Source organism: Aulostomus chinensis, chromosome 21, assembly GCF_037954235.1.
Source record: "Aulostomus chinensis isolate RoL2024-O1b breed Wild chromosome 21, RoL_Achi_v1.0, whole genome shotgun sequence".
NCBI lineage: Eukaryota > Metazoa > Chordata > Actinopteri > Syngnathiformes > Aulostomidae > Aulostomus > Aulostomus chinensis.
In genome coordinates this window covers 24,598,358-24,613,482 of record NC_141340.1, presented here as the reverse complement: position 1 = coordinate 24,613,482, position 15,125 = coordinate 24,598,358, and the positions used below count along the sequence as shown (strand labels likewise).

The 15,125-nt window shown below is 45.3% G+C and overlaps 1 protein-coding gene and 1 long non-coding RNA gene across 7 annotated transcripts in view; one reads left to right on the top strand and one right to left on the bottom strand.

Moving 5' to 3' along the window:
• Positions 1 to 15,125, top strand: part of LOC147242082 (rho guanine nucleotide exchange factor 4-like) — a 94,296-nt gene that overhangs the window by 45,730 nt on the left and 33,441 nt on the right. The gene's annotated exons all lie outside the window — the stretch shown is intronic.
• The window catches only part of LOC147242083 (uncharacterized), a 5,088-nt gene continuing 342 nt past the window's right edge, over positions 10,380 to 15,125 (bottom strand). The window contains exons 2-3 of the long non-coding RNA XR_015110828.1: positions 10,555 to 10,640; positions 10,380 to 10,424 (exon numbers count right to left, since the gene is read on the bottom strand). This is a non-coding gene — a long non-coding RNA (uncharacterized LOC147242083). The remainder of the gene's footprint in view (positions 10,425 to 10,554; positions 10,641 to 15,125) is intronic.

The window sequence follows — 15,125 nt, the reverse complement described above, 5'->3', positions numbered from 1 at the left end:
CCAGGTCTCATTATGAGACTCCAGGATGGTCACAGATAGCGCTGTGCTCACTGTCACTGTGCTCACTGTCACTGTGCTCACTGTGCTCACTGTCACTGTGCTCACTGTGCTCACTGTCACTGTGCTCACTGTGATCACTGTCACTGTGCTCACTGTCACTGTGCTCACTGTCACTGTGCTCACTGTGCTCACTGTCACTGTGCTCACTGTGCTCACTGTCACTGTCACTGTGCTCACTGTGCTCACTGTCACTGTGCTCACTGTCGCTGTGCTCACTGTCACTGTCACTGTGCTCACTGTGATCACTGTCTCTGTGCTCGCCGTCCTCACTGTCGCCGTGCTCACTGTCACTGTGCTCACTGTGGCTGTGCTCACTGTCACTGTGCTCACTGTCGCTGTGCTCACTGTCACTGTGCTCACTGTCGCTTTGCTCACTGTCGCTGTGCTCACTGTCACTGTCACTGTGCTCACTGTCACTGTGCTCACTGTGGCCGTGCTCACTGTGGCCGTGCTCACTGTCACTGTCACTATGCTCACTGTCGCCGTGCTCACTGTCACTGTGCTCACTGTCGCTGTGCTCACTGTGGCCGTGCTCACTGTGGCCGTGCTCACTGTCACTGTCGCTGTGCTCACTGTCACTGTCGCTGTGCTCACTGTCGCAGTGCTCACTGTGGCTGTGCTCACTGTCACTGTCGCTGTGCTCACTGTCGCAGTGCTCACTGTGGCCGTGCTCACTGTCACTGTGCTCACTTTCGCTGTGCTCACTGTCGCTGTGCTCACTGTCACCGTGCTCACTGTCACCATGCTCACTGTCACTGTGCTCACTGTCGCTGTGCTCACTGTCACTGTGCTCACTGTGGCCGTGCTCACTGTCACTGTGCTCACTGTGGCCGTGCTCACTGTCACTGTGCTCACTGTCGCTGTGCTCACTGTCACCGTGCTCACTGTCACCATGCTCACTGTCACTGTGCTCACCGTGCTCACTGTCGCCGTGCTCACTGTCACTGTCACTGTGTTCACTGTCACTGTGCTCGCCGTCCTCACTGTCGCCGTGCTCACTGTCGCCGTGCTCACTGTCGCTGTGCTCACTGTCGCCACGCTCACTGTGAGCCTGACATCACCGGTGCTCATCCACACTCTTGAAAACAGAATGTTTCCCCTGTACTTTTAGTGATCAGTGGTTGGAATGATAACGAGCTGTGTGACGAGCAGCACACACGTCTCATCATGGACTTCCCGTGTTTGTCTCTGACATACATGTTTGTGCACTTTTGCGTCTCCTGCTTGATAAGCATGCCCTCCACACACGAGTGCTACCTGCAGCCAGCTGTTGTGCTGTCAAGGGATTGCAGCCACTGCGGCTCACTGGAGAGGGGCCAGGCTGAGCAGGAGAGAGAGAGCGGCCCATCAGCTGGCTCTGCACCGCGGAACCAGCGGAGGAGCCATATTAGCTCATAAACGGTGGCATTTAGCCAGGACACGCTGCTCTGAAATGGCATCACATGAGCTTTATCATGACTCTCAGTTGTTGCAGCTTTGTCAGTCAGTCTGTATGTGTGTGTGTGTGTGTGTGTGTGTGTGTGTGTGTGTGTGTGTGTGTGTGTGTGTGTGTTGAGTTGTGGTTTTCATTGTGTAAAGATGTGAACATGTGGTGAAGAGTGGGAGGATGGTCAGATACAGCACAGAATATTCCCTCTGGAACATGAGCAAGTGTGTGCGCAGGCAAGCACCTCTGTTCACCACACGCCTGATGTATGATGAAGAAGTGTGTGTGTGTGTGTGTGTGTGTTGTACATCCGTCCTTGAATAAATGCTGTTTCTTTTTCTCTATTGTTCTGGGCAACCTCACACACACACACACACACACACACACACACCCAAGCACACACACGCACACACACACACACACACACACACACACACAGAAACACACTGACACACACACACACACAAGCACACACACGCACACACACACACACAGAAACACACTGACACACACACACACGCACACACACACACACACACACGCGCACACACACACACACACACACACACGCACGCACAAAGTTCCAGGGCTGGATATGAACCGCATTGATTCCGTGTCTACTGGGTGTATGCCTTCTGTTCTCATTGATTCTCATTTATGCAACACGTTCGTTCTTCTGATCATTCACAACGTGCGTCGTATATTCACCATCGTGTTTACTTTATTAATATATGAAAGTAAATAAAGACCACGAAGATAAATCAACTGTTCCACAACCGGACACTGCGTGACAGAAACCAACACCCAGACAAACACAGCTGATTTCATCCTCCAAGCTGTGAAGGTGGTCAGGTGTGGTCCAGACGTGTGCGTGACGCTCTTAGCAGGAACCTGCAGCAGCCATACCACGAATACTCATCACACGTGGCCCAGTGGCGCCAGGCTGTTCAGTTTTTTGCTGCGTCTCACCATTACTGTGGTTTAGGAGTTTGTTTTGACAACTGTGGATTAGTACTGACCTGAATATCCAGTGTTATTGCAGGATGATTACTAATGAGAGTGAGAATGACTCAGTTCAACACCTGTGGAACCAAGAGTGCAGGGAGTCATCAGTCACCTCCTGGACCGGCTCTTCCTCTCAGAATAAACAGTTCTGGAGTGAGCTACAGGAAGTCAGAGGAAGTGATGCTATCACTCATTGCTGTCTGACATTTGAACTTGACTACTTATTGAACAACAACCTCAGCACCTTTACACTGAATTTATGGAATCATAAACGGAACCGCAGGTGGGCCCCACCACGAAAGAGGTGAGGGTTCAGAGGATTCTTGGAGGCGTGTCTCTAGCTTGGTCATGTGATGCTCTCAGATGCTCGTAGTGGTTCAATCAGACTGGTGGGGGGAGTCATATCATCTAGAAGTTGCATCTAGTATATGGTAAAAAATGACAAAGACGTGATCGCCATGGTGATCATCAGAATACACCGAGAAACAGCAGGACTTTCACCTTTGACGGACAGGAGTCGAGATTCAGATGATGACAATGAGAAGATTTTGATCTGATTTAGAGCGAAGAATTAACTTGACAGCATTTAATGCTAGTAAAGATACAGGAACACACACACATTCTAACCCTTTCTCCAAAGTTTCAACCTTCTAACTGGCCTTTGAATCTGTGAGGACAGGCTAAGGTCTCCTGACTTTTGGTTGAAATTTGTTCTGGTCTTCACTGTTGAGCACATACAAGAAATCACACAAGGGCGGCCCGGTGGAGCAGTGGTCCTCACTGTGGCCCCCCAGCAAGAAGGTTGTGGGTGGAGCCCCGGCTGCAGCACGGGGTCTTTCTGGGTGAGTCCCCATGTTCTCCCTGTTCCTGCTGGGTTCTCTCTGGTACTCCAGCTTCCTCCACAGTCCAAAGACATCAAGAGGGACCAGGTTAATCCAGACTCTAAATTGACCGTAGGCGTGGCTGGGAGAGCCAATGGTTGTCTGTCTCTATGTGTTGGCCCTGCCATGGACTGGTGACCTGTCCAGGGGGAAGGCTGCTGGGATAGGCTCCACCCCCACCACCCTCAACAGGAGGAGAGGGAGAACATGGAGGGAGAGAGGGATGGATGGAGGGATGGATGATGGATGATGGAGGGATGGATGATGGTAGGAGGGATGGATGATGGATGGATGGATGGATGGATGATGGATGGATGGATGGATGGAGGGATGATGGATGGAAGGCTGCTGGGATAGGCTCCACCCCCACCACCCTCAACAGGAGAAGAGGGGGAACATAGAGGGATGGATGATGGATGGATGATGGATGGATGGATGGATGGAAGGATGGATGGATGGATGGCTGGATGATGGATGGAGGGAGGGATGGATGGAGGATGGATGGATGATGGATGGAGGATGGATGGATGGAGGGAGGGATGGATGGATGGAGGGATGGATGATGGATGGATGGAGGGATTGATGGATGGATGGATGGATGGATGGATGGATGGATGGATGATGGATGGAGGGAGGGATGGATGGAGGATGGATGGAGGATGGATGGATGGAGGGAGGGATGGATGATGGATGGATGGAGGGATGGATGGATGGAAGGATGGATGGATGATGGATGGAGGATGGATGGATGGAGGGAGGGATGGATGATGGATGGATGATGGATGATGGAGGGATGGATGGATGGAAGGATGGATGGATGGATGATGGATGGAGGGATGGATGGAAGGATGGATGATGGATGAAGGGATGGATGATGGATGGATGGATGGATGATGGATGGAAGGATGGATGGATGGATGGATGGATGATGGATGGAAGGATGGATGGATGGATGATGGATGGATGGAGGATGGATGGAAGAAAACACAGACACATAGATTAGGTGTTCCTACCAACTTTTTGGGAGTCCTGCTGACTTGAGTCCTTCTCTCACGCCTTCACGTGGACCACCTCAGCCGGCCCGCAACATCCACACGTTGGTATTGATGAGTCGCGACTCAAACACTAGAATTGGCCTGTTGAGCCCTGAAACTCATGGTCTCACGTGAGGACACCAGACAGACGCAAACCATTAGAAGAGTCAATCCCTCGCGTTGACCAAACTCATGTAGTTTAGCATGATTTGACTCCACGTATCGTGACCCTTCATTGAAGGTATCTCAGTCAGGATGCCCTCTGCAAAGAGATGACTCCTTCCCTGCATCAGTCAGTCCTCGCCTAACCCTAGATCCAAACCTGCCTCATGAAAACCTGCCATATATAAAACTCCTATATATAAAGCTCCTATATGTAAAACTCCTATATATAAACCTGCTATATATAAACCTGCTTTATATAAAACTCCTATATATAAACCTGCTACACACAAACCTACTATTTATGAACCTGCTTTATATAAAACTCCTATATATAAACCTGCTACATACAAACCTACTATTTATGAACCTGCTTTATATAAAACTCCTATATATAAACCTGCTACATACAAACCTACTATTTATGAACCTGCTTTATATAAAACTCCTATATATAAACCTGCTACATACAAACCTACTATTTATGAACCTGCTTTATATAAAACTCCTATATATAAACCTGCTACATACAAACCTACTATTTATGAACCTGCTTTATATAAAACTCCTATATATAAACCTGCTACATACAAACCTACTATTTATAAACCTGCTTTATATAAAACTCCTATATATAAACCTGCTACATACAAACCTACTATTTATGAACCTGCTTTATATAAAACTCCTATATATAAACCTGCTATATATAAACCTGCTTTATATAAAACTCCTATATATAAACCTGCTACATACAAACCTACTATTTATGAACCTGCTTTATATAAAACTCCTATATATAAACCTGCTACATACAAACCTACTATTTATGAACCTGCTTTATATAAAACTCCTATATATAAACCTGCTATATATAAACCTGCTTTATATAAAACTCCTATATATAAACCTGCTACATACAAACCTACTATTTATGAACCTGCTTTATATAAAACTCCTATATATAAACCTGCTACATACAAACCTACTATTTATGAACCTGCTTTATATAAAACTCCTATATATAAACCTGCTACATACAAACCTACTATTTATGAACCTGCTTTATATAAAACTCCTATATATAAAACTCCTATATATAAAACTCCTATATATAAACCTGCTACATACAAACCTACTATTTATGAACCTGCTTTATATAAAACTCCTATATATAAACCTGCTACATACAAACCTACTATTTATGAACCTGCTTTATATAAAACTCCTATATATAAACCTGCTACATACAAACCTACTATTTATGAACCTGCTTTATATAAAACTCCTATATATAAACCTGCTACATACAAACCTACTATTTATGAACCTGCTTTATATAAAACTCCTATATATAAACCTGCTACATACAAACCTACTATTTATGAACCTGCTTTATATAAAACTCCTATATATAAAACTCCTATATATAAAACTCCTATATATAAACCTGCTACATACAAACCTACTATTTATGAACCTGCTTTATATAAAACTCCTATATATAAACCTGCTATATATAAACCTGCTTTATATAAAACTCCTATATATAAACCTGCTACATACAAACCTACTATTTATGAACCTGCTTTATATAAAACTCCTATATATAAACCTGCTACATACAAACCTACTATTTATGAACCTGCTTTATATAAAACTCCTATATATAAACCTGCTACATACAAACCTACTATTTATGAACCTGCTTTATATAAAACTCCTATATATAAACCTGCTACATACAAACCTACTATTTATGAACCTGCTTTATATAAAACTCCTATATATAAACCTGCTACATACAAACCTACTATTTATGAACCTGCTTTATATAAAACTCCTATATATAAACCTGCTACATACAAACCTACTATTTATGAACCTGCTTTATATAAAACTCCTATATATAAACCTGCTACATACAAACCTACTATTTATGAACCTGCTTTATATAAAACTCCTATATATAAACCTGCTACATACAAACCTACTATTTATGAACCTGCTTTATATAAAACTCCTATATATAAACCTGCTACATACAAACCTACTATTTATGAACCTGCTTTATATAAAACTCCCATATATAAAACTCCTATATATAAAACTCCTATATATAAACCTGCTACATACAAACCTACTATTTATGAACCTGCTTTATATAAAACTCCTATATATAAACCTGCTACATACAAACCTACTATTTATGAACCTGCTTTATATAAAACTCCTATATATAAAACTCCTATATATAAAACTCCTATATATAAACCTGCTACATACAAACCTACAATTTATGAACCTGCTTTATATAAAACTCCTATATATAAACCTGCTACATACAAACCTACTATTTATGAACCTGCTTTATATAAAACTCCTATATATAAACCTGCTACATACAAACCTACTATTTATGAACCTGCTTTATATAAAACTCCTATATATAAAACTCCTATATATAAAACTCCTATATATAAACCTGCTACATACAAACCTGCTATATATAAACCTGCTTTATATAAAACTCCTATATATAAACCTGCTACATACAAACCTACTATTTATGAACCTGCTTTATATAAAACTCCTATATATAAACCTGCTACACACAAACCTACTATTTATGAACCTGCTTTATATAAAACTCCTATATATAAACCTGCTACATACAAACCTACTATTTATGAACCTGCTTTATATAAAACTCCTATATATAAACCTGCTACACACAAACCTACTATTTATCAACCTGCTTTATATAAAACTCCTATATATAAACCTGCTACATACAAACCTACTATTTATGAACCTGCTTTATATAAAACTCCTATATATAAACCTGCTACACACAAACCTACTATTTATCAACCTGCTTTATATAAAACTCCTATATATAAACCTGCTACATACAAACCTACTATTTATGAACCTGCTTTATATAAAACTCCTATATATAAAACTCCGAAATATAAACCTGCCTCATAAAAACCTGCTCTATGAACCTGCTCCAACCAGCAGTAGCCACTGTTGTATAGACCTTGTTATGTTTGTGGAAGTCTAATGAGGAAATTGACGGATAAAGGCATCATCATCCATCCATCCTTCCTTCCTTCCATCCATCCATCCATCCTTCCTTCCTTCCATCCATCCATCCATCATCCATCCTTTCATCATCCATCCATCACCCATCCTTTCATCATCCATCCATCATCCATCCATTCTTCCATACTTCCATCCATCATCCATCCATCACCCATCCTTTCATCATCCATCCATCATCCATCCATCATCCATCCATTCTTCCATACTTCCATCCATCATCCATCCATCACCCATCCTTTCATCATCCATCCATCACCCATCCTTTCATCATCCATCCATCATCCATCCATCATCCATCCATTCTTCCATACTTCCATCCATCATCCATCCATCACCCATCCTTTCATCATCCATCCATCATCCATCCATTTTTCCATACTTCCATCCATCATCCATCCATCACCCATCCTTTCATCATCCATCCATCATCCATCCATCATCCATCCATTCTTCCATACTTCATCCATCATCCATCCATCACCCATCCTTTCATCATCCATCCATCACCCATCCTTTCATCATCCATCCATCATCCATCCATCATCCATCCATTCTTCCATACTTCCATCCATCATCCATCCATCACCCATCCTTTCATCATCCATCCATCATCCATCCATTTTTCCATACTTCCATCCATCATCCATCCATCACCCATCCTTTCATCATCCATCCATCCATCCATCATCCATCCATCAACCATCCTTTCATCATCCATCCATCCATCATCCTTCCATCCATCACCCATCCTTTCATCATCCATCCATCCATCCATCCATCATCCTTCCATCCATTCTTCCATACTTCCATCCATCACCCATACTTCCATCCATCATCCATCCATCATCCATCCATTCTTCCATACTTCCATCCATCATCCATCCATTCTTCCATACTTCCATCCATCATCCATCCATCATCCATCCATCCATCATCCATACTTCCATCCATCATCCATCCATCCATCATCCATACTTCCATCCATCATCCATCCATCCATCATCCTTCCATTCATCCATCCTTGCATCCATCCATCATCCATCCATTCTTCCATACTTCCATCCATCATCCATCCATCATCCTTCCATCCATCATCCTTCCTTCCATCATCCATCCATCCATCATCCTTGCATCCATCCATCATCCATTTTCCATCCTGTTGATCCATTGAGGTTTTGGGGGTGGAGCCTATCCCAGTTGGCATTGGGTGAGAGGCGGGGTTCACCCTGGACGGGTCACCAGTCCGTCACAGGGCCATCAGGAGCAGTTAGGGGTTCAGTATCTTGCTGAAGGACACTTGGACATGGTCACCGGGGGAAGTGGGGATGGAACCAGCGAGCCTTCAGTTGCTAGTCAGCCACTCTGAGCCTGTAAAAGCAACATTCTTGACATTATTATTTCTTTACATGCATTATATATTGGAGCAAAGATGAGGAATTTCCATGGATGGAAGCTAACATGGCAGTGATGAGGTAGTTTTGTAGTCCAACAGAAATTCAGCATGGTTGAGGTGAGGTATTTTTGTAGTTGAAGGACATTAGATGGAGTGTTTTTGTAGTCCAACGGGAAGCTAGTACAGCAGAGATGAAATATTTTTATTTAAGTCCAACAGGTAGGGACAAGGTATTTTTGTAGTTGAAGGAGGTTCGCGTAGCAGGGATGAGTTGTTTTTGTCGTCCAACAGGAGTTTAGCGTGGCAGGGATGAGGAGGATTCTCCCTCAGCTGTTCACCTCCTGCCTCTTACCTTCTCAGGAACTATACTCCTCATCTCGTTACTGGCTTTCCTCTCATCAGAAACGAGGCCATAATTTCAGGTTGAGTAAATCCATGATGGTGTGGCTAGCGGTGTTTTACTGTGGTGAGCGACCAGCAGTGGTGAGGTCTCACATTCATCACCGGAAACTCCAGTTCCCTCCGAGGGTGTGTGGGCCGGGGTGGAGGTCGGGATCTGTTCCAACCAGTCAGGTTCTGCAGTAAACTGGAAAGCGTGTCTTTGGGTATGCGTCCTCTTCATGTGAGTGGGGAGCAAATACAAACTGACACAAAGTTGGAAAAATACTATTGAACTTGTTGCAAGCAAGCGAGCCCGTTTGCTGACCTCGTGGTTGGGGTTCATTCTCATTGGTTTAGCATCATGCAGCGTGACAGCTCTCTCTCCCAGCGCTGACGTGCGTCCCTACAGGCTCGCTAACTAACTGCTGCCTCCTCAGAGCTGCATGTTTTTGTCAAAATGATGCCATGGAGGTCACGAATGGAAATATGTCTCTGGCAGGCTCCCGCTTGTGTTAACACTTGCTCCTCCAACGGAGTGCAAATGAAAGCACAGCCAGCTGGGAAATGTTCCTCTCAACACATGACACACACACACACACACACACACACACACACACACACACACACACACACACACACACACACACACACACACACACACTCAGCCAACTGTCCTCATCCGTGGGTCAAAAACAGTGAGGGGAGGAGGGAATGATGTCTGAAAGCATCCATCACCAAAAAGAGAGGCACGGGCCTCTCTGGGAAATAGGTCACTGTGGAAGAGCGATCAGCCCGCGGCGTCTTCGTGTTCTACCTCAGCTGAAGTTACTTTGTTGAGATGAACAGAGGAAACAAAGACTAGAACTCCAGCAGTGATTTTCTACATTTAGAAACTGCAAGAATCATCCAGCCGTTACAACTCGCCAGCAGTGTGGAATGTCATGAAGACGTTGAAGGGTGTGTCTTCATGACTGCTGCAGAGATATAACAATTTTATTAGTCAGAACAATAATGATGACAAAAACAGCTGGGATCAGCTAAATGAAGAGACAGATTTAACAGTAATATCTTTGGTGATCTGATCAAACCAGCACTTTACATTACCCTCAGTAGGGGGCAGCGTATTCAGAGTTGATGAGGGTGGCACTCAAGCGAACAGCTGATTGTCTGCTCACAAGCTTTGATGGTTCCTGGAAGAACGGGATTGAGGATTAACCTGAATTAGCTTCAGCCGAAGGGCGTTTGGTGTGGTTGCTAGCCTCTCACGTTCCACTGATTGGTTCTTGTGTGGTGACGGTTCTATGTGGGGGCAGCCCCCTATAGCCGCAGCCCCGCTGCACTACAGTGATTCATCAGATGTAAGAGACTCAAAGTCGCCTCTTGGTCCTACGAGGCGAGACATGTCCAGGTTCGAGATCATTCCTTTCCTGGGCTGGTTTAGCACGCTAGTTGGCTAGCCTCCTTGGATGTAGCAGGTGAAATCAGGTTTTGTGTATTTTCTGATCATGATTGTGTGACACTTTCAGGGTTAAAAATGTTAAATCGTCTCATTTTGGTTTCTGCTTTTAAGACAAGATACTTAGTCAGATCACACCAGAGCAGTTTGGTGGTCAGCAGCTAGGAGCTCCACTCAGTATGAACACGCAGGGACTGTCGTCTCCAGGGGTGAAAGTTGCTTTAAAGTCTTGCCGGAACTGTACGCCATCCCAAAGCCCAAAGGGCGTGCGTAAAAAAAAAAAGCTGGGTGTGCGCCGCCGCCGAAGTTTTACGGTTTTTAATCGGTTTTGGGTGATTTTTATGTCTGTTCCCCACACAGCTGCAGCCCCCACAGCCCTGCCCTTCCCACGCGACCCCTGGAAATGCTTTGAAAAGTGCTTTGTACAGTCACTGCCCACCACAGCACTGACAACAGGGAGCAGGCAGACATGCAGACACAGATCATCAAAGTCACTCAATGGTTTCTTTAGCAAACTAGCAGTTCACTCTTTGCAGTGAGAGACACCACACAGAACGTGGAAAGTTTCAAGAACAATCACTAACTTGATTTTGCCCTCTGTTTTGTTTTCTTTCTCTTTTTTTCGTTTTCGATCACGTGTGGTTTTAACCAATCAGAACTAACAATGCTGGTAACGTGACCCAGGTGTCCGTCTGTCAGCCAACCAGAAACGCCTCGTGTGCCGACATTCGCTCATGGGCACGACTCCGTGTCAAGGCGGTTTCACACTGAACGCGCAAGGCGCAGGCTGCGCGGGGAAGTCCATTCATTGTGTATGTGGGCGCACTGTGACGTCACATGAGCGCCAACCAAGCCCAGCAAGTCGGTAGCGCTGCGCGTGCTTGCGCCCCACCACGCGCCGCGTCAGACGTCGTTTTCTTTATTTAATATGGGATTTTGACAGCTCCCTTCTCCTTTTTTAACGGAACTCCGTTCCGGCCAAGAATATTTTACCGGAACAGCGTTCCGGCCCGTTCTGGCTCACTCACACCCCTGGTCGTCTCCACAAGGGTGGGACTCCACTCTATCAACCGTTGGAGAACGTGAGATCTTGGATGGCATGGATTGAGGAGGTCATCCCACCCAGCGAGGTGACGTGACCTCTCTAGAAGAACGAGCAGCTGATTGTGTTGACTGCATGTGCCACATGTCATGAACATGTCTGACTGAAGCTTGTTCACGGGTTGTCCTTCAAGTTGAAACACATTCATTGTTTCCTGCCTCTCCTAACTGTTGTCTCATAAAGCCAGCATTCTTCCTCAGTGTGTGTGTGTGTGTGTGTGTGTGTGTGTGTGTGTGTGTGTGTGTGCATAGAAAGACTATCTAAAGTGCTGGGGGCAATTAACTCAGCGTAATGGCACCGTTGTCTCCCAACAGCCCATTATGTCATGTCCGAGGAGCAGCTCGTTCCATAAAAGAGACGGAACGCTGCGCTGGTTGGTCTTCAGGGGCGATGATGTCATGCAGCAGTGGATGCGAGAGGTTCTTCCACAAATCAATAGTCTCCTGTGGTTTTCCTCTCCATGATGATGTATCAGCCTGAGCTCTGGCTGGTGGAACGCCCCTGCCGGCACGGGGGGGAGTTATGATCATTCATGTAGATTCTGACACTGACGTGTTCTAATTTTTTGCTCCAGTTGTGTTTTCAACTCGGCGCCAACTGAATGTTGTTAACAGGTTGAATTTTCAGCTGACAAAAGATGCTGATGTTAACTCGACACGAGATGAGCTTCCGTTGCCTCCGTAGGAATTGCTGATTGGTCGATGATAAATTGTTCTTTTTAGTTTTTAAGCAGCTACAAAAATATGAAATAAATGAAATCTGCAACATGCAGCAAGCACACACGGCCGGTCACGGCATCCCCGTCTGACTGACGTTGTACGTCCTGCTGTATCAACAACTGGCTTACATCACTACAGCGTTCCTGGAGTTTCAATCCAAAAAGGAAAAAATCCATGAAGAACGACTTTGTAGGAAAACACTTATTCAGACTCTTCCCTCCTCTCTGGTGCGTTATGGAGCTCCAGGCATCTGACCTCTCGTTAGCTTAGCTGCAGGGACCGCTTGCAGTTCAGCTGTGACTGCCTCCAGTCAGACTCCACTGAGGGAGCCTCCCGTGCTCACCTCCACTCCAGCTGTGTGCTCGTCGGTGGTTCTCTGGCAGAGATGCAGCAGGCTGCTGGGAGCGGCAAACTGAAATGCATTTGGTTCTATTTTAATAAATCGACCCATGACTTCATGATCTGTTCTTTTATCATTACCGTTTGTTTGACGTTTCTTCATCTTGAGGATCGATTGTAGGATGTTTTGATCGCACTTGCTAATGATGGTGACGTCCATGCGACCAGCGTTCAGTCTGACAGCGCACAGGGAGGGGATATCATGACCTTGTCTGTGAGATGAGAGTAAAAGTCAAAACTAGTATGATGGCGGCTCTACTATGAGCCCTTAAGCTCCTCCCACATTCAGAGGGACCATCACACCATGTCCACGTACAGACACGTAGACCCTTTGATCTCTGACGAGCATCAGATGTAACAAGAGGAAACAACCTTTAGCTTCCCGGGATCATGACAGAAACAGGGTTGTTCTCATCCTCGTACCTCGGCGTCACCGGCTAACTCGGGTGTATCGTTTACTAAGGAGCACATATAAACACCTCCACAGCCGATACAGCACTTAATTGGAGTGACAGTGTGTAATCAAGCTACGCCCTGCGGCCGGCCCGGCAGCAGAGGAAGAGAAGGTACTCAGCTTTCCTGCCGTCTCTTCTCTCATTGGCATGCACACAGTGAGAAATGTTGCTCCTTTAAATAGATTTCCTCTGATGGCAAGACAAACCACGGAGAACAACGGAGGCTGAAACTCTCTCCATGGCATCCGTCCTCACTCACTGTGCTCGTCAGTGTTGGGGGCAGGGGGCTGCAGCAGGCTGCATGACTAGCAGCAGAGAGGATGGGGATGTTTGGGGAAAATGCACTTAAATTACAGGTTGACAAATGTCTTTGGCTGCATGCGTTCAGCTCAGACGGTCAGATCGAAATCCTGTCACATCCATCATTCTGCTTCTATTTAAAGGAGAATCTGTAGTTTGTCTTTGGATGGTGACTCACTGGCAGCAGGGATTTCATGGCTCACTGTAACAGTACTGAAGATCCCATGTGAATGATGGGATCTAGCCCTGCTCTCATCATGAGGCAGTGTGAACGAGGGATGAACTAGAGAACCACAGAGGTGTAGAAGCTGAGGGTTACGCCTCTTATTGACATTCAGTAGATCTCTCATGTGCAGGAGAGCTCACTCAAGAGGAAGCCAGACAGGCAATGTCAGACACCACCTGAGCAACCAAACATTCTGATGGCTTCGATGATCTGATTTTGAATATTAAACTCAACAAATCATAGTTCAGAGTCGGAATAGTTTGAATAGAAAAAGGCTGCTTGACCCAGGTTATGAACAACCCGCTTCACCTTAATGTGTGTAAACATGAAGATGGTGCTGGCCTCCACCTCACCACCACGGAGGTGACAGGAACCTCATCATCATCATCATGTGTTTCCCGGAGGACCCACAGACCAGGAGAGTTTTTATTGAAACGTTCTCCTCAGTAACAAGAAGTTTCACTGAGAACTGGCCTGACAGGTCTGCTATGGATCAGCAGGTCTGAAAGGCCAGGCAGAAGCTGAGATCCCTGGTCAGATACCGGTAGGAGGTCAGGGAGAGGGAGCCGAGGTGCTGGTGTTGACGGGCCGACACGAAACTGATGCTCTGGGTGAACGGTGGATCTGCCTCCCCGCTTGTCTCTGGGACTTTGTCTGTGTGAGGATTAGCCTCCGTGTGCCTCCATGATTTGACACATTTTCGTGGATCTATTTTGAAATGTCGTCTTAGTTGATTTGTTCGTCTGCTTCTTCTCTGCCAGCAGGCAAATGTTCAGCACTTCCATCAGTGTAATGCCATCTCTGAGCTGTCTGCTCTCAGCTCTCATCTGGCTGGTGCTCCCTCACTTTTGGACTCTCGCCATCATCTCTCTTCTGGAGAATAACTTTCTGTTCATAAATGCTTGATGAGCCACAATCCATATATAATAATAACTCATACTGGGTTGAGTTGAAGTTCATACAACTTCAGTGACCCGTGGTAGTAAAAGGGAAGATGAACAGTGCAGGATGAGGGTCC